The sequence below is a fragment of the Mizuhopecten yessoensis genome, unplaced genomic scaffold (assembly GCF_002113885.1).
Source record: "Mizuhopecten yessoensis strain PY_sf001 unplaced genomic scaffold, ASM211388v2 scaffold10925, whole genome shotgun sequence".
Taxonomy (NCBI): domain Eukaryota; kingdom Metazoa; phylum Mollusca; class Bivalvia; order Pectinida; family Pectinidae; genus Mizuhopecten; species Mizuhopecten yessoensis.
Window position 1 is genome coordinate 357,926 of NW_018408790.1, and position 27,292 is coordinate 385,217.

At 36.3% G+C, this 27,292-nt stretch overlaps 1 protein-coding gene across 3 annotated transcripts in view; it reads left to right on the forward strand.

The window, feature by feature from the left end:
* The window catches only part of LOC110463777 (tyrosine-protein kinase SRK2-like), a 129,327-nt gene that overhangs the window by 70,002 nt on the left and 32,033 nt on the right, over window positions 1-27,292 (forward strand). The gene's annotated exons all lie outside the window — the stretch shown is intronic.

Here is a 27,292-nt window from a genome sequence, read left to right on the forward strand (position 1 = left end):
GCTAAGCATGACACAGATTTTGATCAACACTAATAATCATGATGGCCTATTTCACGTTCTTGCCAAATTGGTTGTTGTAAATATATTAGATGTCGTCTCGTCGATTGTGCATGCACAATTAATTCAATTGTGAACGTAAATTTGCATATCAAATTCAAATGTCAATAGTTTTTATAATGTCACCAGTGGTTTACTCCGCTGTGTGTTTAACTAGTATAGCTTGTGTATTGCAAAAAAAAATGAGGTCAACTCTTTCTTCAGACGAGTTCCACCTTACAAATTGATCTGAACCCGAAGATCCCATTATTGAATATTTGTCAGTATTTACAATGTGGGGTTTCCAAAATATTAATGTTGAAATACATAAAATATTGCAAAAAATGAAACAGATTTTCTGCCCAAGAAATGCTGAATACTTATTAGTGTCTGAGTGTCCCCACATCTACTTTTCCAAATTACCCCACAGTTAGAATAAGTTTACCAAATTTCATCTCATTTGTGTCTGATACAGACTATATTGTAAGTAGTGTTAATTAATAAAAATGTTTTATTAAAAACTTCTAATTTCAGGTTCCCTTTAACATTTTTGTGACTTATATATTACTTAATATGGAGTTATCTGCGTCCTACCATCACAGTACCCAAATCGGGACAGTACCCAAATCAGGACACTTGAAGGAGAAAGTCAAAAGAAATTTGCATGCTGTGCAAAGAAGTATTATCAAATTGAAAATATTGATTTAAAGATGCTTATATACCAATAAAACATTATATGAATTTTATTTACTGCCACTTATGGTTGCAATCACAGTTTTAGTTTGTAAATAATGATGAAAATGTAACATTCTAAATTGATGCGCTATGCGACTTTATTGATTTTCAAATTTTGAATGTGATTTTTTCACAATCCTACTATTTCACAACTAATGGTAGTTTGGAAAAGAAATTCATTCAGAACGACCATTGACTCCTAAATATTTCAAAGATATGCTATATGTTCTGATAAATACTTTTTTCATCTCCAAATATAAGCCAAAACTGGTAGGGGTGTCCTGATTAGGGTACAGCTACACCTGTTTCGCGATTACGTAACCCTCACTATATTTCCGGGTTTATTTAAAGAACCATGCACCGGAAATATCATTTTTTATCAAAATGAAAAGATAACGATATCTATTTTGGAAAAGTGAACAAAAATTACTGGGATCGGTACTATGGTATGAAATACATCAATATTTCCCTAAAAAGTGTCCCAATTTGGGTACTGTAACATTACAGCTTCATTTGATATTGTTAAAAAAATGAAGTAATTTTCTTTGGTATCCAGGGATTTGTTAAATATATATATGCAGGTCCTCTGTAATATTAAACCTTGTTATATGTCAGGTTATTTTTGCTGTTTCCGTGTTATATAATTTTATTTAAGAGATGGAATTCCAAGGTATTGGTTGAGGAATCGGGATACACGTTAAAACCAAAACACTGATGAGATAGATAAAACAGGTAAAACTTACTTAGGCCTAACAAAAAGTATTTCGTGTTTAAAGTCATGATCACTCTCCTATTCCGTCTTTGCGTATTGCAGAGGTATCTTCTTTTGGGAGCAGGGATTGATTGTTACGTCATTGGTTTGTGCGAGTAACATCATGAATTTTTGAGAAAATGACGTAATTTTTTCTCACAAACCAATGACGTAACAATCGATACCTGCTCCCAAGAGAAGATAACTCTGCAATATGCAAAGATGGAAGATAAACCATTTAAAATTATTTGTTGAAATAAAATTTGTAATATACCTACCTACCCTTAATTTTTCCAACATGTTACAGGAAACACATTTTTTTTGTCTGGCCTTATGAATAAATGGGACTTTTCAAATTTAACGTTACAGCACCCAAATAGAGACACTTTTTAGTGAAATATTGATGTATTTCATACCATAGTACCAATCCCAGTAATTTTTATTCACTTTTCCTAATAGATATCCGTATCTTTTCATTTTGATAAAAATTGATATTTCCGGCGCATGGTTCTAAAAATAAACCTGGAAATATAGTCATGGTTACGTAATTGCGAAACAGGTGTAGCTGTACCCAAATTGGGACACCCCTACCAGTTTTGGCTTATCAAGAATCAGCATTAAGATATATATTCGACTGATTTCAAACATGTGTATTTTCTGTTGTCTGAAATTTACAGCTGCTTCAGATAGCTAATATGAAAATAAATGTAAATTATATCATATCAAAGTGAACTTTGATGTAAAATAATTCAGTATAACTTTGAAATAAAGATACAAGTGATATTTTTGCTCAGTTTTATAGCTGAATACAGAATGTTTCTCTTAGCTAAAACATGCCTTATTTTCCCAAAATGACAGAAAATGAGAAAGATATCCCCAAAATCAAAAAAAATAATGCTATATTTTTCATTGCGTGTAGGAACAGTCTGTTGTAAAATTTAGGTAAAATAAAGCACTGAGATTTACCGGTATATGAAACTATATATCAGAACAAAATACTACAGTCCAAACTATCTCCTAAATACCCTGCTCGCCACAAAGTCACCCCCCACCCATCTTATGACCGTCCTCAATTGAACACTTCCACCGTGGAACACATCCACCGTCCTTCCTTAGTTATAGTGCATTCTTAGTGCACTGCTGACTAGCATCCACCTCTTGGGTTGAAACCCTCATTGCACCCCATCCCAAAAACCGTTTCCCCCCCTATAAGGTGGTTATCCTGGTGCAGTTGGCTGAAATAAATTCACTCTGTCCATCTTTGAAACTTGTCAAAAAATGTCTTTGATCTATTATTATTAAGCAACAAAGTAAAACTATTTCTATTGCAACAAATAATAATGTCAGCAATGTTGAACAAAATTGTTTATAATCCAGGTCATTTGTACTATTTAGTTCTTACCAAAATGAAAACATAAATTATTTAATTTATTTCCAAATATTGTGTATTTCCCCCCTTTTGAATGTTAAGAGACTTGTGAGACTAATTAAGGGTCCCCATAACAACACTAAGGACAAATAGCTGTGCATCCTTAACCCTTTCACCCCTATGTAACTTTAGTAGACTCTACCATGCATTGATCTGGACGAGTCCATTATGGTCTACAGTGTTGAAAGGGTTTATTAAAAGCATCTCTGCTGTTAAGAACAGTCAGCAATGATTGTGGGTTTGATTTCTTATGAATGCACTTGTAGTAAGGTTGAGGAATAGTGATTAAGACAGTGCCGTCGTTTGGGCTCGAACCCAGGACCCTTGGCTCTAGCCCGACGCTCTATCGCCGAGTTAAAAGGGAAATTCCCTACAGCTGACGCTTGTAAAGCAGCCTGATCAATGTATATCTTTTACACACTTGCAAAATTGTTGCATTTAAATTTACAGGTATGCTCAACTCATATCTTAATTCTGATTCAAGTTAACTCATTCACCCCTAAAGTCACATTTGAACCTCACAGGATCAAAAACTGGGCAAGTCCAGTTTAAATATGTAGGGATGAATGAGTTAAATGTTTTACAGAGGAAGATTTGGAAAAACCTTAAGTGTCTTCCAAAAACTTTGTTTAATTAGCTTACAGCATTTGAGATGGCCATTTCACCATATTTGTCCGGGTCAAGATTTACAATCGGAATCTTAAGTTATATACATGGTACAACTGTACCCTTAGGTTGAACAAGGTACTGGCCGTAGATCAGTGTTTTATTCCAGGATCTCCGGATTTCCTCCACCACCAAAACCTGGCATGTCCTTTAACGACCATAGCTGTAAAAAGGACGTAAAACACAAACATACCAAAATGAACAATTTTGCGAAAGTTTCAGTATCTTAAAAAATATGTAAATTATTGTTATGATTTAGCTACAACCAATTGCATGAATTTGATTCATTTCCGTTTTGGAAAGACGCTTCCCATTGATGCTTTTGAGTTTTCAAAATTGTCCATTTTGTTCATGTAAGACCACAGTTGTATCAATATGACGACTGTTTATTTAATGAAATTCTTTATCCCTTTAACGAGGATTGCATACAACCAGGAGGCTACTAGATGCTTTCCTCAATATATAACAAAACAATACAATGTGTACAATGACAAAATATGACACAGATATGAAACAGATATGATACCCATTCACACACTTTCACTCAGACACCCACAAAATAACAGAAAGAAAAGGGGAAGAGAAAAGACAGAAGATAGATAGAAACGGAGACATTTAGAATCTGTTGGACTTTGTAATAAATTTGAACTCAATATTCAAAACTGTTGCCTTGTGTGTGGGGGGGATGCATGTCTGGTGTAGAAGTGTGTGCGCTGGCTCCTCATCACAGCCAGGAATGTAGATTAAAGATGTAAAATATTAAGTGGTTCGGTTGGAATGTACTTAGTGAAATGATGAAGTCACATTTCTTCCATACCTCCATATCAGCGAGTGCACCAAGAAAACCTCTATTTATTACATATAGAACATTTGGTGTTAGCAGAAAAAGAAGTTGATTTCCTTATCTCCGTTTCCATTCCCGCCCAAATTAACAGAACTAATTTTCAAGTTGTTTATCCAGGATAAAGCATAATAATACCTTTAACATGGTTTCAGATATACATTTATATGCAGTTACGGTGCACAAAAATATCCGTAAGGGATGGGTAGCTTGTAAGTTACGAGATATTCTCCGTCAGTGACGTCTATCGGTAGGTGGTGCAGTTAAATCTAATGGGTTGATATACAGATAAATAAATGAAAGTCTCTTAAAGTCACGGAAAACTTCCTAATAAGATTTTGGATGCGGTATGTAAAACTAATGTATTTGACGTAAAGAGGAAGCCTGCTCTTATGAAGATGCCCTAAGGTATTTTATAATTATAACAAAAATATTTATCGTAAACATTTCTGGATTATTTTTTTTCTCTCTGTTTGCCGGATCTTATAATTTTACAGAAAATGTCCTGTTGGTTAAACAACTTTCACTAATACAATGGCACTGTATCAGTTCAGATGAATATTTAGTATGAAAACAGAGGCTTGCTGACACAGTGTATGACCTATGTAATCTGTCAGAGTGATATCACACCTTCATTAACTGGGGATTCAACTCGGGAATACATGGAATACATGTTGCGGTCAGGGGGAACATTTTCTACAAGCTAGGCCTGTGCTGTTTGAGGAAAAATGTGTAAACCCATTCACCCCTGAAGATACATTTGAGCTCTTACAATTCAAAGGTTAGAATAGTTCATTATGAAATTTCAGGGGTGAATGAATTAAATAAAGGCGCTTAGTCATCATTTACCTGCTCTGGCTCTATTATTAGGTGAAATACAGTACGTCATATTGAAATCTTTTAAGGCCAAAAAAAAAGGTGGCTGTTTAGGGTTCCCAACGGACCCTAACTTTTTACCCCCGACCCAAAACTTTTTGATGAAAAAAACCTGATTTTTTTTTTTTAAAAACCCCGCTGATTTTCGAATTTCAGAAGGTTCCTTGCCTTTTAAAATGGCTTCCAGCTCCGTGTTGGCACTAAATGTCATCAAATGGAGCACAATTTGCCTCCAAATGAACCTTGTTTATGTAATTCTTTGTTTTACATACAATAGTATGGTCATAATCACATGACCAAAAATATACACACAAAAAAAACAAATCCAACCTACCTACCCTAGTTTTTTTGCCAATGCAACCCTAAACAGATTATATTTTTTGTTTGGCCTAAGCAATATCAGCTGTAGAGTCTGGATATACACAAGTAGTGGTGGTGTTATACTGGTAATGAGATTGGGAATCCCCCAAGGATCTTCTAATTAAGGGTTCGGATTACCTACTTCAATCGTAAGATTGAGGATTTTAGGAAAATACGACTGCAGTATATTATATTCATTTCTTGATGCATGAAAATATAAAGTAAAAAAAAAATTGTTACATTTTTCTTCCGTTGAAATTCAAAGATTAATATTTAAGCAAGAGATTTTATTCTATTTTCATTGCTTTATGATTATTTTTTTTTATTATTTTTTTTCTTCCGTCAAAATTCAAAGATTAACATTTAAGCAAGAAATTCTATCTTCATTAAATAAGAGCTTATGAGTTTGAAACCATGAGCAGAATAAGTCAAACCCGTGTGTTTTCAACAGAAATCCTGGATCTTACGATCAGACAGGTCAAGAGTAAAATATTATGGGTAAACTAAAAGTTGTCGTAAGTTTTCCAGAAAGAAAGAATGTAATTTATTATGTCCCAGAAAAGCCCTGTTTACAAACCATTTTTTTCTATAATTTATATGTGCACAATCCCCCCCCCCTGTTGGAGATAACACTGCTATATAAAAATATTTCAGAAATGTTTGAAATAACCAATCCTTATGATTGGAATGTATTTAGCTTGTAATATCCACATATCGAATCATTCATTCTCAGTTGGCCTATTTAATATAGTGTTAACAAATGCAGGTTTATATTTATACAGACAAAAAAGGCAAGATTTTTTTTTTGTGGTATGTAGTTCTTCAGTAATCCTTCTTGAGGGAGTACATATAATTGATCTTTGTTCCTTGGAATTTTACTTATGTAGTACTCCATTTTAGAACCCAGATTAGGAGCCAGCGAATCTTTTAAAGATATATATGGAAGGACCCCCGTTGACAATGTTTACACCTGTGACCTTGGGGGGTGATGAACCATGTGACCTGTCTGAGAGCCTGTGACCTAGGTATACTGAGAGAAGAGTCACAGGTAGTCTGAGACACTGTGACCTAGAACGCTTGTGTTTATCACATTCCAAACAATTTACCAGTTGAACCTCAGCGTTGTTCGTTTATATACAAGGATGGACCTTACTCGTCTGATTTTGTTTTCTGGCAAGCCTTGACCAAAACCACTCAGGCCTACGTACATTAATAGTCGAGGGCTTCTTTTTCGTTAAATTTTGATGGAGCCTTTTTGACTAAATTTAGGAAGAACATATAACAATTGTGAAAGAAATTTTTGGGATGAAACTCTAAATTTCAGGTATTAATTGTAAATATGAAATACTTTCTATATGGAATGAGTCCCATTTCCACCCCAGAAAGTCCTCAAAAAACCCACCTGAATGAGGTCCATCAGACTCGACTTCTATAGTTATACTACGTCCTGAGGAATGGAAAGGAATATATGATACTGAAATATCTCCTTCCTGATACTTATGAAATATAATGAGGATTACTTTAAAAGTGACATGAAAAAGAAAAAGATTTACTTACAAAACAAACAAAATTAAGAGCACTGTGTTGTTCTGCATGCAATGCATATATATTTGATTTTGGCTATTGTCAAAGCACAAAAGCTTTATATCGTCTTCAAAGTTCAGACCTAATAATTAATATACATCGCTAATCAAACTAAGCAATGCTTAAGGTCTGCACTAACTAAGGAATGCTGAAAGTCTACCCAAACTAAGTAATGCTGAATGTCTACCCATACTTAGTAATGCTGAAAGTCTACACAAACTAAGCAATGCTTGATGTTCTACTCAAAATTAAGAACTATCTCTCATAAAGTAATTAATAGAGAACTCTTTGTACCTGTCAGCGATATATTGTCTTTGATCATTGCAGTATATTGAAATACTTGTCTGCACATCAATGTGCATCAAATTTTATGCATGGGACCAAACACATTGGAAAGCTTTGTCTGATATTTCAACATGATATAAATATTTATTACCTACTGAAGACACAACCTTTAAAAAGGCTAGCTCTGACATTGCTAACGAACTGTGCATGTGGTGTGTTGATTGTATTACACCTCGGTCCAAGGTGTTTCTGCCTGTTAGAGTTGCCACATGTTGACACCTGAACACACCACACCTGAACAGGACTTTAAAACACCTGCTCTGTAACGACCTTGAATCCTGCCTGTTAACTGACCTTCGGTGGACAGGTTTTATGACATCAAACTTTTAGCATCCTTCTGTTAATTTGTCTTGCACTCACAACTTGGTATTATTGAGCCCAGATGCGATAAACTCATTCACCCCTGAAAACACATTTGAGCTCTTCCAATTCAAAGGTTGGTATAGTTCATTATGGAATTTTAGGGGTGGTGAGTTAATTTCAGAGGCTATTCATTGACCAACTTTCTGATGCCCCTCCCATTTTATTGCCCCTTCCTTAATGGGAGGGCTACACAGTATGGGAACATATTGCACAAGGCTAGTTCTGGGAAACACCAAGATGGTTCCTTCCCCTTCTGCTGGTCTCATCTTAACTCATTCACCCCTGAAGACACACTTAAACTCTTCCAATTCAAAGGTTGGAAGAGTTCATTCTGAAATTTCAGGGATGAATGACTTTACTTTCAGTTCTGTATCATTTCAAGGGCAGGACTGTGAATTGATGTTTTGACCTTGAATTCCCTGTAATCAAGCTCACACTTGACCTCCAACGCTCAATCTTATTTAACAATTTCACATGGTGGGATAGTAAAATAAAGCTGATTAAAAGAACTTACGTAAGTGTTATCCAAACGACAGGAAATCCATTTTACTTTGTGCGGTAATGCTTTGTAACCTTGTTGTGGTCGGAAACATGGGTTCCGGTAGTAATAATTACAAGACCCTGTTGATGTTGGAGGTACGGGGGATAGGGTGGGGGTGGTCATTAATAGGAACCCTGGGAGGGCGCAGTAATTATTTGACCATGAGAGGAGGGGAGCATTACCTCATGAAGTGGAGGGAGCTGTAATTATTTCACTCAACCTGGGATATGCTAGGATGGGTACAGAAACATTTCATAATTTGGTATTCAGTTTATGAATGAATGATTTATATATACATTTGTATATCAATACTTTGATATTTAAAATACCTTCAAAATGTGAAGGTATTCATAAAGATTGTCAATAGAAAATGTAATTGTGAATAACGAAATTATGTTTTAAAGCAAAGATTCATGTTAATGGAATAAAAATGTATTTTATTTTGAGAAATATAATTGGGTATTAAAAATTGTAATGATTTAAATGTCTATTTGATACAGGGTGGTCATGTATTACATGGAACTTCTGCAAGTTTCATCCTTCACAAGGAAATAAGATCGCTCCTATCCGAGGAATTCAGCAAAGAGTTGCCACACCCATTGGGCATGCTTGCAGATTTTTGGACATTTTCATGGGGGGAGGGGGGGGGGGGGGGNGGGATTACACGTGCTCAAAATGAAATACAAAACTATAATGTGTGTATAATATATATATACAAATTATATTATGGAAAAAATAACACTTTTTAATGGCTTTGTTTGTGCTGTTCTTTGAGGTAACATTATCAGACCTTAGGAAGTAGGAATAGTTAAGCAAATTCAAGTTTGATGGGGGTATTTAATAAAGTACTCTTTATAGTAATCGGCAATAAAAAAAATGGACATCAATAATTTAAAAAGTCTTAATTGTAATGTTAAAGAACATTATTTGTTTCTAATGTTGTAAATATGAACACATGGGGGGCTGGAGGGGGGCTCGGATAGAATTGTATATATGTAGTAGATGGAGGGTGTCTGTGAGTGATTTTCACCCATAGGGTTATCAGGAAGTGCTCTAAGGGAGGGGTGGGGGGGATTTGGGAGATTGGTCTCTTATGATATTACCTCCAAGGATTGGTCATGCAGTTATAAACACTTAACAGGATTATTTATCAATATTAGGGATTACAAGGTTTCTCTGGGGTATGTATAACCAGTGATTTCCTGTCAATAATTCTGAAGGATCGAGATTATGAATTACTCAAAAAATTTGTTTAAGAAGGAAATATCTCTATGTGGTGGCCCGGTTCAGTCTTACCCTTGAGCTTAAAAATGTATTCTTGCAAACTTATAACTAGTGACATTTTAATTGCGATCAGGTAATAGCTTCGTCCGAGTCGTTCTTGAAGTGACTGTACTTTCATTAATTTGTAGCTGTGCATTTATTGGCTGGCATTAATAACGATTTGAATGAAATATATCCAGGAAATTGTATCGGTAAAAAATGTATATTACTTAATGTGTAATGTATTTATCACATGATCACCATTTATCACATGATCACCATTTATCACGTGATCACCATACTGTTTCGGGAATACTATATGACAACCCAATAGAGACAATTGATAATTGTTATAAAGTAAAGATGGCAAATTTTTAGAAATTGCCAATTGAGCTTGTATTCGGCATGCTTTCTGTGATATTTGTAAAAAAGTCTTGATCCTTGCATAAAAAGGGTCTGAAATTAGTTTCTATTTCATGAGATATATGAAACTCGAAAAATCTTTTAGCTCACCAAATGTTGCTAAAATAAAAAATTAAATAAACCCTTAAACTCATTATGTAAAATTTTCTAAACGGAAACTCACATGAAGTCTTTAAGTATAGTCATATGTGATATATCAGTTTTGCATGTTATGTTTCTCAACTCTATGTTATTGGTGTTTCGTGCCCTTGAAGCCATCTTGCTGACCTTGAGTTTCTTCTATATATCTTTAAATTATTCAAAACGAATATTCTGCCAATAACAATGTCTATTAGATTAGCGTAATTTCAGCTACCTAAATAATTTAAGCCAGCATGGACCAAGGGATAACATTCTGATGATGGAGGGATCCTAATCATATGTATATAACTGCTATTTTCTGATTAGGATAATGAACCCATGTGGTCCGAGGCAATGAAGACTGGCTTGGTAATCCAGACATCGGGTAACTGGTTGACCGATTCTTGTTCTGAATAAAAAGGTCACATGATCGGGGTGAAAGGCCTTGTAGGTAGACGACTGGCTAATTTTGATGACAATCAGAGAAAATTCAGAGGTGTGTAACGTTTATTATAATCGTTTTCTAAAACACTTGTGTGTTTGAAAACACACTTTTTGTTCGCAACTGTTGTTCTAACACAATATTTCCTTCCGTTCAATTTTATTCTTTTTAGAATTTGTTTAAAAGTTTTGCCCTAAGTATAATCTGTTTTTCCGATATGTGCCATTGATTTGCCGTACTTATTTCGGGTAAATTAACCACGAAATAAAGGCCACTTCCACATATTAATCTCAATCGGTGAAATGTAGGCCCCGGAGCAATTCTAAATGCCCTGAACACAATACCAGCATGTTTTGAAAAGTGATGACCCGCGTTCTCGTAAGATTGTGTTTTATTTTTTCACCAATTTAAAAGTTTTAAAAGTTCAGATAATCCAAGAGGCTTTTCCATAGGGTCAGTGAACGAGTAAATGATTTAATCGTGGGCTGTTTTATATAACCGTTTGTACCCATAATGGTTTCTTTCTAATGGAAGCAATCAGCTAAAAGACAGTCTTTATATGTTTTTTTGCGGCATTGTAACACAGTCTTCTATTCTTTTGGGTCCGATTCAACTGTTATCAGCAAAGTGCAATTTAGCCCAGTTTGTGGTTTTCTTTTGTTAAACAAAGACAAGGTCAACCCTCCAGACGTATTAGCAGATTACACTGTAAAGCAATATTGTCTCCTGTACTGTTTAGTTTGACATGTTTTTTAAAGAAATTAACAATGACAACTCTGTTCAATAACTTTCTACTGACTTAAACGTTGAGCTCCATAGAATTCTCAAAAAAAAAAAAGACAAATTAATTCAGCTCACTGTGTGCGTTTTTCCCCCCGAAACTCATTTGTTATGAAATATTATTATAATGTCAACATTTAAACCGTTTAAAAAAGGATTGTTTGTTTGTAAATGTGGGAAGCAAACAGTTTGAAACAAACTCACCCACCCCCAAAAAATACAACACGTTATATTACCTTTGTCGTTAAATGTTATGATTTTCAATTTTAAATAATTTCATAAATAAGTTTGTTTTTAAGTAATTATAATTTTTTTTAAACAAAAATTACTCACAAACAAAATCCTTTTTTTAACATGGACCAAATTATTTATGCATTTAAAAGAAATTGGTGTAGGGTATTTATAGAATTGTGTGTGGTTTTGATAGTGAAGTACGTACCAGGATCAATACAAAATTTGATGTGGATGGGTTAATAATTTGAATATTAGAAGTTTTTGAACAAAAGACAGAGTTTAAAATAAATAAATAGATAAATGAATAAATAAATTAATTAATTGATAAAAAAGGATTGTTCAAGATTTGGTTTGATAAGGTTTAGCATTGTTTAACGTCCTATCAACAGCTGTGGTCATTTAAGGACGGCCTCCCCCGTAATGTTCTGATTAATATTTTCCTAATCCAATGAAGGTATTAATATTGCCACATTACCTAGGGAAGTCTGAAGTCCACAGCATTAAATAATGGTTTGTGATGTTGTCAAAGTAGGTAATATCATTTTGAAATTCTGTCAATGTCCAGCAGGCAAATAAAGGTCATTCACTGTCATAATCTCACTGTCAATGCAAGGACCCCCTAAGAGAAATAACTGTCGCCTTGGTTGTTTTTTACGTTTTATTTTCTTTAAGGGATTACTTACAATATATATATATATATATATTAACTCGTTCACCCCTAAAAACACATTTGCACTCTTCCAATTCAAAAGTTGGAATAGTTCATTATGAAATTTCAGGGGTGAATGAATTATATAATTAAGGGAAGTGACCCCAGGTGTTTTGATTTTGTTTCTTGTACTGTTTTCGCTAATAATCTAAAGGATTACTAGTAGCTGATAAAATAGGGGCTGCCTCTGGGCCCTTTTTACAGGTGGATGACTCCAGCTGTGGCTACCTGTTAGACATGCTAATGACCCTTTGGTTGCACAATCAACAAAAGGGGCTGACCTAGCTCCCTACTAAGCCAGGACAAGGGGGCCGGTTATGGCAGATGTCAGTCAACTCGCCTAAATCTATTTTATGAATGGAAGTATGAGACTGTGTGTACCAGGTTACTAGACTCTATCACCTGTGTATAGTACTCACATGATCAGCTGACCACAGGGATGACTGACCACTGGGCAGGGATGAATGACCATTAGGGGCTACTGGGTTAGGCTTGACCATTGGGATGAATGACCACTGTGGATCTAGCTTGGACTACAAATACAAGTGACCATGCACAGCATTTTAAATTCATTATCAATTATCAGCCCAGACGGATACCCTTTACTCCAGTGAAGTTTTAGATGTGAACTGTACGGATTCAATATATATAGTGCTGTTATTGTGACTGTTATTCTCATACACAGGAATTAACATTTTATTTTTGTATATATATTTATAGATATTTTTTTTCATTTGGGTCTATAGATGCATCATTTTCATTCCAGAGGTTACAAATTGTGATCTTCTAGATTTTTTTCTCTCTGTTCATTAAAGTGTATATAGCTGGTGTATTGATGCTGTATACAGCAACAAAGATTGAAATATCATTACAAACCGAACAAATATTCGGTCAAAAATAAGTAACACTTTCATCGGCATAACCTGTTTTAGCAGTTTCCCAAATCATGTAGGTATTTACTTTTGAGATATTGAGAAAAAATCTTCTAGAAGATCAAGGAAAACTTAATTGTAAGTGCGAAACCAATCTTGTAGCACCTGACACAGTTTAGTGCTCCGAGATTAGAAATTGAAACTTATTTCGGATAACATTGGCGCTTTTTCCTTCGGAGACGTGGCTACAATTCCATCAGCTTAATATATTATTCAATCAGGAGTGGATTTTTTTCCCAATTTCACTTAAGGACTGGAGGATGAATGTTTTAAGTGGATGTAATTGGACTGTGTATTTTTAAGTCTACCTCAGGGTCCTGACTATCATATCATGGGAATTAAAAGGTTCCTATGTGTATCTGCAACATCTGATTTGGATTCTAAGAAACGGAAGAGCGAAGGTGAGTCGACTAAGGTTGCTGTAATGATTTTTTTGTCCCGATTTATGCGATTGAAATTTGCGGAGATTTCTTCATAAAGAAGCAGAAATCCAAGTCAACGCAAATTTCTGGGTACACAAAATTAATTTGAAACAAATGGAAACCAATGTTTGTTTTGACTAAAGGAAATTTTAAGTTCAAAACAGGAACTAATTGCCGAAATGAATCTGAAAAGCTTTTCAGTAGATTCTAACGGCAATACTAGTAGATATTATAAAAGTTCGGTCCACGGAAGAATTAAGACCAATGTATTGAATATCATATATAGGAATATAACGAAGATATATATTCAAAATATTTTGATGAGGTGGTCATGCATTGTTTTACTTCATTTTGAAGCAGGAATAGCATTGGCTTTATGGCTTCAGTATTAAACACTTGGGAGTGTTTTTGACTGTCTAAAATTAGGTTTGACTTCTGTGTTTGGAAGAACAGGTCGTTTTGACATGTGTTTGTCCTACGAAATGTCGGGGGAAAATGTAATTTCACCTTTGAAAATGCAAAAAGTCAAGGGTCAAAATACCCACTTTGTAATGGATTGGTGTAAAAGTTTGATTTTGCCAAAGTGTATAATTTCTGTATATATATCTGAGATATATTTGATTTACTAATAACTGTTTTTGGTTTCATTATTAAACTGGGGAAAATTGTTTTTAATGCAGAGTTTAGGTTTTAATCAAAATTAAGGACAAAGATAAAGCAATCATATGTAAAACACACTGAGCATGTGTTTTTTCAGGCTGTTTTGGGGAAAACTACTTCTCTGGAAATTGAGAAAATTTAATGCGAAAACAGATGGGGTTTTTTTTGGGGGGGGGGGGGGAATTGTATTTCAAGGGCTATTACAGTAAAAATTTACCTAATCCCAGGACTTCAGGATTTGTTTAAGGATAGCACAGAATTTTATTTATAATTGGCAAAGAAGTATGAAGCAACAATACATTGTATACATTATCCATAAGATGCTCGGGTCGCAGAGATACCAACGTCGGCTCTGTCTCTCTCTCTATATACAGTACAAATGTTTGTTTGATTTTCTTGTAAAATACACATTTTACAAAATCTAGAAATTGTTTTATTAAATAGTGATTTAAAAAAAAAATCAAGTTATTCTAAATATTTTTTGTAATTTGGACAATAACTTGCATAAATTAACATGTATAGGAAATCATTGCTTAGGTTTTTCCTTGTTAATGACAGTCAACATTGAATAACTACTTTCAAAATCACCTTGAGCGTTAAAATTCAAAATACCAAGTGAAGCCACCTGATCGGAGGGGCTACAGGGTTAGTAAGGGAGGGTCCCCCGACTTAAATATCCAGGTCTATTGTTGTACGTCAGTGGCCAACAGTAATGTTTCCGGTTACGAGTATCACCAGCCTGGTGACCCCTTGTTTTCTGACCCCTAACACCCCCTACATCCAGGGTATCACAATACATCCTGAGCAAATAAGGAGGGCTTTCAGCTCCTTTCGTAAAACATTTACCACCGTTTCATGCATATTATTGAATGGTGGTAGTATCTGAGATAGCTAATTCTTATTTTCAGTACCAAATCAAACTTTAACCTTGAAATGAATATACTGTGTGACTATTTTTTATAAGGATTTTTTCCCTACTTTTGTACAAATTGATGTAAATTTTTATCTAACCTTTTAGGTTATCAGTTAATGGAAAAAAAAGAAAGACATATTTGTCATTTCATGTTTAGCCTTTTTTCCTTACTATTTCAGTTTGTTTAGATTTTATGAAATGAACAAGCTTGTAATTGTCAACAGTCTCAAATCTTTGTAGAGATTTGTGAACTGTAACCCAAGATCATGTGAGATAGAATCATTAACTACAAGCTGAGGCATGGGTAGATTTCGTCATTTTCCCTTTGTTCCGATACCAGATATGACAAGAAATCTATAAAGAACAAAACAATTTCTAAAATAGTCTTTTGTCGTGAAGACAAAGGGCGAATCGTATTTGTGAATACTGGCTCCGAACTCTCATCAGTTTCGGGTAGCATACTTATACCAACCTTTCAAACTTTCGTGGGTGGGTAAGAACAAAACCATCGGGCAAATATGAATTTTAAACAATGCTTCTTTAAGTGTGATACAGGAATGATAAAATAATAAAATAAATGCCATATTTTTATGTTGTCTATTCAATGATATATTATGTACGTAATTTTGGTCTTTTTCAATGTCAAAAAGAGGGTGAAAAATATTGAGTGCCATCCCAACATACAGCGACTTGACAAAAAAAACTCCGCAAAGATTGCCGTAGCAAGTTTAAACCAAGGCCAAACAAAATTAAAAAATTTAAAGTGTGTTTCGGGTATCTTGGCATGCACCTTTGATTTTTTTACCAACCCTAGAACATTTTATTACCTAGTTTTAACCAACATTGATTTACTAGCCAGGCAAAGCACCCAGTCACTCGTTAAAATGTACTTTCTTCCTGTTGTTGGAGAGACTCACCCCGATTATTGACAGCTTAATAGCCATTGGTTTGTGTGGATCACAAATATTGATTCATGAAAAAAACTTTTTGTTTTTTTATGGCACGTTACCTGTAACATGTTTTTTGTTTGTTTTGTTTACAGATGAAATATATCATATAAATATTTTAATTTATATGACAAATATTGATGTGAATACTGTCGGAATTATATCTAGTTAATAATTTTATTTAACTGGCCATGGCAGCATTCTGAATCATTTTCATTGCTTGCCCTGTCTGCAAAATTTGCAATAGATCCAAAAACAACCAAATGTACCATATTATTTCTGAAAAATTCTGTACTTTCTGATATCTGTTAGCTTTTTATCAATTTTCTAAAACTCGATGAATCTTATTGGAACGTATGGATATTTTCCATATTGTATATTTAGCATCTTGTGTTAAAATTGAATACAGCACCTTAATCTGATTCAAATTCAAAGTTAGGAGGAAAATAGTTCAAATAAATTCTTTCTTGATTCACCTTAGAATTTATACATTCCGCTGACGAAGTTTGGAGTACTTTGTGTCGAGCCTCAAACTGAAGGAGCTAACAACTGCTCTAAGGTTTCACCTCCGATACACGTGTCCAGACTTTGATCCTTCTCATTAAATACTTGTACATGATCGGGTGAGCTCAAGCCAGCTGCTTGGACAGGACTTTGTAATTACGAAGGGTGACATCTTTGGTAGAAAAAAAGGCTGTAGTATGCAAATTGTTTGTTTTTTAACCACAAGCAATTTTCATGCTAATTATTGCTAAACCACGAACAATTTGCATACTGAAGTCTTTTTTTTTCTACCAAAGATGTTGCCCTTCGTAATTACGAAATCCCGTCCAATCTTGGACAGACACAAAGTAAAAATGTTTTATTTAATTTCCATGTTTTGAAGAAACATAATATTTCCCCTGTAGTGACGTTCAGCAGACTACGACAGTTCCGAGTCAATTGTTATAATTGAACAGAGAATTTACTGTTTTAAACACATTGAGATCAGGAGTTGTAACTGAATCTGTTGTCCCAGTTACAATGGAGTCCTTATTTCCCGTGATTTTACCTGACCCAGCGTGGCTAACGGGCTGAAATGGATATATCTGTTACCTTCTCCCACCCCCAACATCTGTGGACGCTGCTGTCCGTAGGTGACAATCGCTGAATTAATGTTTCCATCTCCATTTCACAACTTACATTAATCGAAGTTGTCCAAAACAAATTCAAATCCTTGTATAACTGAAGTTTTCTTCTTTTCATTATTCCAAATATTTCTTCTCTCCTGAGCCCCTAAAATACCACATCTCCCAAACCCAAAATGTATCCTGTACATCATGTCCTCAGTATCAATTATCACTTGCTGCCGAATTCAGCATTAAAATATGCCTTTCTACTTTTAACCCCAAATATCCCATCTCAACCTGTAAGTATCCAATTTCCTTGACCCCCTGACATCACATAACCTAACCCTCAAATGCCCCCTCCTTGACCGATCACATAACCTAACCCTAAAATGCCCCCTCCTTGACCGATCACATAACCTAACCCTAAAATGCCCCCTCCTTGACCGATCACATAACCTAACCCTAAAATGCCCCCTCCTTGACCGATCACATAACCTAACCCTAAAATGCCCCCTCCTTGACCGATCACATAACCTAACCCTAAAATGCCCCCTCCTTGACCGATCACATAACCTAACCCTAAAATGCCCCCTCCTTGACCGATCACATAACCTAACCCTAAAATTCCCCCTCCTTGACCGATCACATAACCTAACCCTAAAATTCCCCCTCCTTGACCGATCACATAACCTAACCCTAAAATTCCCCTCTCCTTCTTGACCTATCACATACCCTAACCCTCAAATGCCTCATCCCTCTCCAACCCTCAAATATTACTTTTTCTCGACCCCCTAATATCACAGACCCTTGTTACATCCTTCAAGTAAAAAAATGTATCCCACATCAAAATATCTTGTTGACCTCTTCCCCATTGTAGCTCAAATATCAAATCTCCCAAACCTCAAATTATCCAATTCCCCCCTGCTTTCCAAATGTCCAAATAAAAAATAGTGATTTTATTGAAAAATAATGAATACACTGAAAATCTCCAGTTTGTTTTCAAGAAGTAGGGTCTTATCTGTAATGGATGATCAGTTGATGTATTGTGGGCTTCCAATAGGTGTGTTAAATTACATTTATCATTTTCAACCGTTGATCGAAAAATATGTTAAAGTCACTGGTTCCTATTTCATGTCTTCGATAACAGAACATTTTTGTATAACTTCGAATTTCAGCATATGCGACAATATTACTGATGTTATCAAAAAATTACACACATTCAGAATTCATTTTTACCCTTCTCTGAATTGGGGGGAAATCATTGGAGTCTTATGACCTTGGGTGTAGTGATGTCTGATCTCGACAAAAGAATGTCCTATCAGATCTGACAGTTATAGTAATTCTTGTAATGTGGAAAAGGTCCTTTTGCTCGATTTGGGAGGACTTGTATAGCCAGGATATAGACAAACTGTCCTCATCTGTCTGACACCTGTCAAAATATCATTATATGTTAATATAATGATCATTATTTAATTGACTGTAAATGCTATTTAATTCTGATCGGTTTAAATTGACTCCATATTGCACAGGACATGTTTAAATTCTTCATATTGAATTTTGTAATTTTAGTTATCACATGGTTATTAAATGAAAATATATTCATCTCAATTTTGTTTCCATGAAATCAATATCCAAAATATTTCATCCATGAAGTATGGTTACTTGTACATGTTTCATGTAAATTGCCATTATACAGCAAAACCTAGGTTAGAAACTATTTAACTATCAAACCTACAGTCAAACCTGACTTAGAGACCACCTGTCTATAACTACAGTCAAACCTGACTTAGAGACCACCTGTCTATTACTACAGTCAAACCTGACTTAGAGACCACCTGTCTATTACTACAGTCAAACCTGACTTAGAGACCACCTGTCTATTACTACAGTCAAACCTGACTTAGAGACCACCTGTCTATTACTACAGTCAAACCTGACTTAGAGACCACCTGTCTATTACTACAGTCAAACCTGACTTAGAGACCACCTGTCTATTACTACAGTCAAACCTGACTTAGAGACCACCTGTCTATTACTACAGTCAAACCTGACTTAGAGACCACCTGTCTATTACTACAGTCAAACCTGACTTAGAGACCACCTGTCTATTACTACAGTCAAACCTGACTTAGAGACCACCTGTCTATTACTACAGTCAAACCTGACTTAGAGACCACCTGTCTATATCTACAGTCAAACCTGACTTAGAGACCACCTGTCTATACCACCTGTCTATAACTACTGTCAAACCTGACTTAGATACCACCTGTCTATAACTACAGTTAAACCTGACTTAGATACCACCTGTCTATTACTACAGTTAAACCTGACTTAGAGACCACCTGGCTATTACTACAGTTAAACCTGCCTTAGAGACCACCTGTCTATTACTACAGTTAAACCTGACTTAGAGACCACCTGTCTATAACTACAGTTAAACCTGACTTAGATACCACCTGTCTATTACTACAGTTAAACCTGACTTATAACTACAGTCAAACCTGCCTTAGAGACCACCTGTCTATAACTACAGTGAACCCTTCCTTAGAGACCACCTGTCTTTTACTACAGTTAAACCTGCCTTAGAGACCACCTGTCTATAACTACAGTGAACCCTTCCTTAGAGACCACCTGTCTATTACTACAGTTAAACCTGCCTTAGCGACCACCTGTCTATAACTACAGTGAACCCTTCCTTAGAGACCACCTGTCTATAACTACAGTCAAACCTTCCTTAGAGACCACCTGTCTATATCTACAGTTAAACCTGTCTTAGAGACCACCTGTCTATAACTACAGTCAAACCTTCCTTAGAGACCACCTGTCTATAACTACAGTCAAACCTGACTTAGAGACCACCTGTCTATTACTACAGTAAAACCTTCCTTAGAGACCACCTGTCTATTACTACACTCAAACCTGACTTAGAGACCACCTGTCTATAACAACAGTCAAACCTGACTTAGAGACCACCTGTCTATTACTACAGTAAAACCTACCTTAGAGACCACCTGTCTATAACTACAGTCATACCTTCCTTAGAGACCACCTGTCTATAACTACAGTCAAACCTGACTTAGAGATCAATGCCACCTGTCCACAATGACCAGTTTTACTCCTTATAAATAAACACATATAAAATAGCAACCTGTATTTAAAAAACAGTCTGTCTTTTAAATGCATTTCTCTTTAGTTACTCCCATGAGTGATTTAATACATGTTATTTATCTTGAGACAGTGAATGAATATTTTCATTCACCTGTAGATCAATGTTTACAGTAAGTAGTTAGAGTAGTTACTGAACATTTACTCCATGTAAAACTAGAGCTATGTATATACAGAGAGAGACTGAGTGAGTGGAGGCCTTGTTTATGAAGTTAAAACCTCACTAATTAAGCCTGCGTGAGTGACATCTAGATGGATGGGTAATGGATGACTGGTGTATTGACATTTGAACTATGGAAAACATAGGTTCATGACCTTCAATTGATAGGCTTTTGTTAAAGTATGGTTAGCTTCACAGAGAAATGTTCCAGAAAAGTGCACCCTGTGGCAGTTCAGAAACTAGGTTATTTTACAGATTAAAACTTTTATTATTTTTGGGTTTTTAACAAATTTGACTTTCGAAAACCATAAAGGTTTTTTTAGTGTTACCGAATTCTTGATATCAATATGTACGATGAGAGATGTTTGGAAGTATTCATCATTTGAAATCAAGACGGTTAAAATGGGGAAAACATCCTGTCACTGTTCACCTAGGACTAAATATAATGAGTCCATCATTTTATGCTATGTTATGGTGGCCACAAAACTTCGCTGGGTCTCCATGTATTAAGTCTTAATTGTCAAACTTTCCTATATCAGCCGCTCAATAATAATTGAACTGTATTTGGAGGTTTGCTACTTTTGATTTTTTGTTTTTTGTTTTTAAATTGACCAAATCCGCACAAGGTGTCGGGTTATAAACAGGTCAATCTTGTCAATAAATTTTGTCCCACAGGGTGTCAGATTGGACAGGTTAAGCTTATAAATTTTCCTCACCAGGTGTCAGATAAAGATTATTTTGACCTGCAGTTAGACAGGTTTCTTTGTAGAACTGAATTTCTGAAGTATAAACCATAAGTAAGTTGGGAACGTTCAGCTTCAGATGAACATGAAAGACATTTATTCAAACACAATTTAGTCTCAATATTATAGTTTATAGCTACCTAATTCCTACCCAAAACATGGGGACAATGTTGTATAAAAAAAATGGCTGACACCCTCAACTTAATTGAGGGTGCAGAAATAACAATTACAGACTAGGTTGCATTTTTAAATCTGTTGTAAAAATTGTAAAAAAAAAAATTACCAAAAATTTGATTGTATATGGTAGTCAAAATAAAGCAATTCTCACAATATTTTGTTACAAACTATAAACAGTGCAGACAAAAACATAAGCGCATATCTAATCGCCTGATTTAGAGTTCTCCTACAGGGGGCCTCATGATCTCATAGCCATCAGGCTCTGTGGACAAACTTCTCATAGATTCAAACTGACCAGTGTGAAATTTTAAAGTAAATGGCATTAATGTGTTGACCGTCAAGGTCAAGTACAAGGTCACTTGATGGCTCTCTGACAGCTGTTACATAATCATTTCCTCTTTACTGCAAAGGCCAAAGCAAACAGCCATCATTGGGCAATAAAAAATGAAAGGCTTGACCAATGGCTTAGTGGTCAGCGGGCACATAATTACATGCTAATCAATTCTGTACCCTTCATTCATAATCAAAAGGGGCTGCTGGACTTCCTGTTCAGACCCTTTCTGGGGGTGTTAGTGTCAGTTCCCACAGTGTGGCTGAGAGTAGCCCTTGTCCAGTCCTTTGGTGGAGATTAAGATAAATTGTTCTACCACACTTTATACTTTTGTTAAAGAGAAAGGGTGGGGGGTGGGGGGGTGATAAATCTTTCTTTATCTAGAAAAAGACAGATCACACATACCTTTATTGAAAAAAATATTGCTTCTTAACAACGTACAGGTCCATCAGACATCATTACCGGTACATTATCAGCGTTTAATCATTAAGCAATAAGATCATATCTTCAATTTTGTCAATAATTTCATGCACCATTGATGATGGTAATGAGGGGAAGAAATTTATTTTTGAGTGACAGTAATGTGGTTAGAGGATTTAGTGAAACTGAAATATAGGGAAGGGGTTTTGACTGGAATGAAACTTGGGGAAGGGGTTCTATTAGATTTGATTTAGAAAGACAAATGTTGGGAGAGGTTATATATATAGATACTGAGATTTTTTTGATTTTTTGTAGTTGGGCGGGGTGCTAGAAACAACAGATACTTGAAATGTTTGGCGGAGGGGATTAAGATTTTGAGGAACAGAAATGTGGGGAGGGGATTTAAAGAATTTAAGGACAGAAGTATGGGGAGGGGATTAATTAGATTTTGGAAATGAGGGCAGGGAAGGAAGTGGAAAATCTGTTGACACCCAGCTGTGATTTGAAGTAAGTTGTGGGCTCAGGTAAAATCTATTGTATCCTTGTTAAGTGTGCTGGGCAATAGGAAGTTATTACACTGAGTGACACTTCCCCAGCCAGAGGTAATCTAGGTCAGGATATACATACCTGGTATTACCTGTATAGTCATAACACAATTACCTGTACATCCCAAATAATATACTGCTGTTTTCCACTGCCAGTGACTTAGGAGCTGGATATACACATGTCACTGCTGGGGTCACTGCTGGGAAACTGGAAAGATAATTAGGTGTTGACAGATAGTTTGTTGATTATGTTCTAAATAGCTAACACTTATCATTTGTCTAAACGTGATCAACAAAATACACCTGAAAGACTTAAGGGCAAAATAAAATACTTGTCCATGTAAAAAATAAAAAATAAGCAAGGTTTAGGAGGATCAACTTTAACCCTTTCAACACCATAGACCGTAATGGACTCATCCCCATAAATGCATGGTAGAGTCTACTAAAGTTACCTAGAGGTGAAAAGGTTAAGGTTCATTCTAGATGCTGCTTTAAAACGTTCACAGGTGAACAATTAATTTGTGTCACGCTTTTGTGGTGAATTCCCAAAAGGAAATTAAACTGTCAGCACATTTTTGCAAGCTTTTTCGCAAGATTAGAATAAATAAATTTAAAGCAACTTTAATAAAAATGACAAGGGATTTGCTCACACTAAAGGAGAATGATAACAAATAGATATTAAAATTAATTAGACTATTGTGTGAGAAGAAAATCTGTGTAATGCATGTATTGTTCCCCTGACCCAAAGCCCTGTTCCTGTATATCTATGTATGCATGCAGTTTTCATTTTAACATATGCAGCTGTACAGATTCCCTTCCAGAAACAATTATGGGCTTTAAAGTTCCCTTACCAAACCCTGCAGACAAGTACAATATTTTAATGTCAGATTTTTTTAGCATGAAATTATTTAAATCCATGAAGTCTGTGTTGTAATGTACTTTGATGTATTGGTGTGTTGGACACATAGACACAAACCAGGTGTGATGTGCAGGTTTCAGTAGTAGGTATATGTAACATATGCAGGGAAGGATGGTCGTTCACATTCCTCCTCCTTTTACTCCTTCCTGTCTTCTTTCCTTGCTTCTTTCTATTCCTTCCATCCAATTCTTTCTTCTTCTTTAGCTGTCTCTCCCCTTCATGTTCACCTTTTCCACTTTGCCTCTTTTCTTTCCTTCATGTCTAAGCTTTGCTCTGAGCCTTGTTTAACCCAGTAACTGGAGAGCAAGCTCTGGGCCTTGTTTAACCCAGTAACTGGAGAGCAAGCTCTGGGCCTTGTTTAACCCAGTAACTGGAGAGCAAGCTCCGAGCCTTGTGTTATCCCAGTAACTAGAGAGCAAGCTCTGAGCCTTGTTTAACCCAGTAACTGGACAGCAAGCTCTGGGCCTTGTTTAACCCAGTAACTGGAGAGCAAGCTCTGGGCCTTGTTTAACCCAGTAACTGGAGAGCAAGCTCCGAGTCTTGTGTTATCCCAGTAACTGGAGAGCAAGCTCTGAGCCTTGTATTACCTAGTAACTGGAGAGCAAGCTCTGAGTAACCCAGTAACTGGAGAGCAAGCTCTGAGTAACCCAGTGATTGGAGAGCAAGTTCTGAATAACCCAGTAACTGGAGAGCAAGGTCTCAACCTAGCTTGTATTACCCAGTAACTGGAGAGCAAGGTCTGAGTAACCCAGTAAATGGAGAGCAAGGTCTCAACCTTGTTTAACCCAGTAACTGGAGAGCAAGTTCTGAGTAACCCAGTAACTGGAGAGCAAGCTCTGAACCTAGCTTGTATTACCCAGTAACTGGAGAGCAAGGTCAGAGTAACCTAGTAACTGGAGAGCAAGGTCTGAGTAACCCAGTAACTGGAGAGCAAGCTCTGAGTAACTCAGTAACTGAAGAGCAAGCTCTGAACCTAGCTTGTATAACCCATTAACTGGAGAGCAAGGTCTGAATAACCCAGTAACTGGAGAGCAAGCTCTGAACCTATCTTGTATTACCCATTAACTGGAGAGCAAGGTCTGAGTAACCCAGTAACTGGAGAGCAAGGTCTCAACCTAGCTTGTGTTACCCAGTAACTGGAGAGCAAGTTTTCAACCTTGTTTAACTAGTAAATGGAGATCAAGCTCTGAGCCATCTTTAACCCAGTAACTGGAGAGCAAGTTCTGAATAACCCAGTTACTGGAGAACAAGCTCTGAACCTAGCTTGTATTACCAAGTAACTGGAGAGCAAGGTCTGAGTAACCCAATAACTGGAGAGCAAGCTCTGTCCCTAGCTTGTATTACCCATTAACTGGAGAGCAAGGTCTGAGTAACCCAGTAACTGGAGAGCAAGGTCTCAACCTAGCTTGTATTACCCAGTAACTGGAGAGCAAGTTTTCAACCTTGTTAAACCTAGTAAATGGAGATCAAGCTCTGAGCCATCTTTAACCCAGTAACTGGAGAGCAAGCTCTGAGTAACCCAGTAACTGAAGAACAAGCTCTGAACCTAGCTTGTATTACCCAGTAACTGGAGAGCAAGTTCTGAGTAGCCCAGTAACTTGAGAGCAAGTTCTGAGTAACCCAGTAACTGGAGAACAAGCTCTGAACCTAGCTTGTATTCCCCAGTAACGGGAGAGCAAGGTCTGAGTAACCCAGTAACTGGAGAGCAAGCTCTGAACCTCGCTTGTATTAACCAGTAACTTGAGAGCAAGGTCTGAGTAACCCAGTAACTGGAGAGCAAGCTCTGAACCTAGCTTGTATTACCCAGTAACTGGAGAACAAGGTCTGAGTAACCCAGTAACTGGAGAGCAAGGTCTGAGTAACCAAGTAACTGGAGAGCAAGCTCTGAGTAACCCAGTAACTGGAGAGCAAGCTCTGAGTAACCCAGTAACTGGAGAGCAAGTTCTGAACCTAGCTTGTATTACCCAGTAACTGGAGAGCAAGCTCTGAGTAACCCAGTAACTGGAGAGCAAGCTCTGAGTAACCCAGTTACTGGAGAACAAGCTCTGAACCTAGCTTGTATTACCCATTAACTGGAGAGCAAGTTCTGAGTAGCCCAGTTACTAGAGAGCAAGTTCTGAGTAACCCATTAACTGGAGAACAAGCTCTGTCCCTAGCTTGTATTACCCAGTAACTGGAGAGCAAGGTCTGAGTAACCCAGTAACTGGAGAACAAGCTCTGTCTCTAGCTTGTATTAACCAGTAACTGGAGAGCAAGGTCTGAGTAACCCAGTAACTGGAGAGCAAGCTCTGAGTAACCCAGTTACTGGAGAACAAGCTCTGAACCTAGCTTGTATTACCCATTAACTGGAGAGCAAGTTCTGAGTAGCCCAGTTACTAGAGAGCAAGTTCTGAGTAACCCATTAACTGGAGAACAAGCTCTGTCCCTAGCTTGTATTACCCAGTAACTGGAGAGCAAGGTCTGAGTAACCCAGTAACTGGAGAACAAGCTCTGTCTCTAGCTTGTATTAACCAGTAACTGGAGAGCAAGGTCTGAGTAACCCAGTAACTGGAGAGCAAGCTCTGAGTGACCCAGTAACTGGAGAGCAAGCTCTGAGTAACCCAGTAACTGGAGAGCAAGCTCGGGAATCTTTTACAACACTGTTAGAGAAAGCATGCTCTGAGCCTTGTGTGGGCCAGGGTTTGTAGAATAAAGACTTATTGTCAGGAAGAAATCAATTACTGACCTTGATGTGCCTTCAATATCTAACTGGTTTTGATTACCTAGTCCCTGTTGGAAATGGCTACCTCAGTAATAACAGGCTTATACCTCAGGGAAATATTGGGTAAATAATTTCCAGAGTGTGGAGATAGTGTTTTGATAGGTAGTGTGCGTGTGGGATGTGTGTTGTAGCTTTAGGTCAGAGTTAGAATGTATCTGTATAGAGCAAGGTAAACTGCGATACAAGGAGGTAATGGAATAGGCTGTCTAGGCTACTCACCATTAGTGGGATGTATTATGGAGGATTAATTCTATAAGGATAAGGAAAACGAGGGATAGATGTTTCTCCCCCGAAAGATTTTACTCTGAGCAAAAAAAATATCCATTAAAAATTAAAATAACTTTACTTTTAAAATGAATAACTGAACCATGCAAATAAAGCAGATACTAGAAAATTATTCAAACAAATTTTCATCTTTAAGTAGGATTGAATTAGAAATAATATTCTGAAAGACTTCATGTATTGAATTTTCTTTTCAGTATAACTGAACACTTTACAATGGAGTAATCTTAAAATATAATTAAAAACTGTTCCAAATTTGTTTAAAAAAACCCAGTAAAGTTTCCATAATAGATATATTTTGTAAGAAT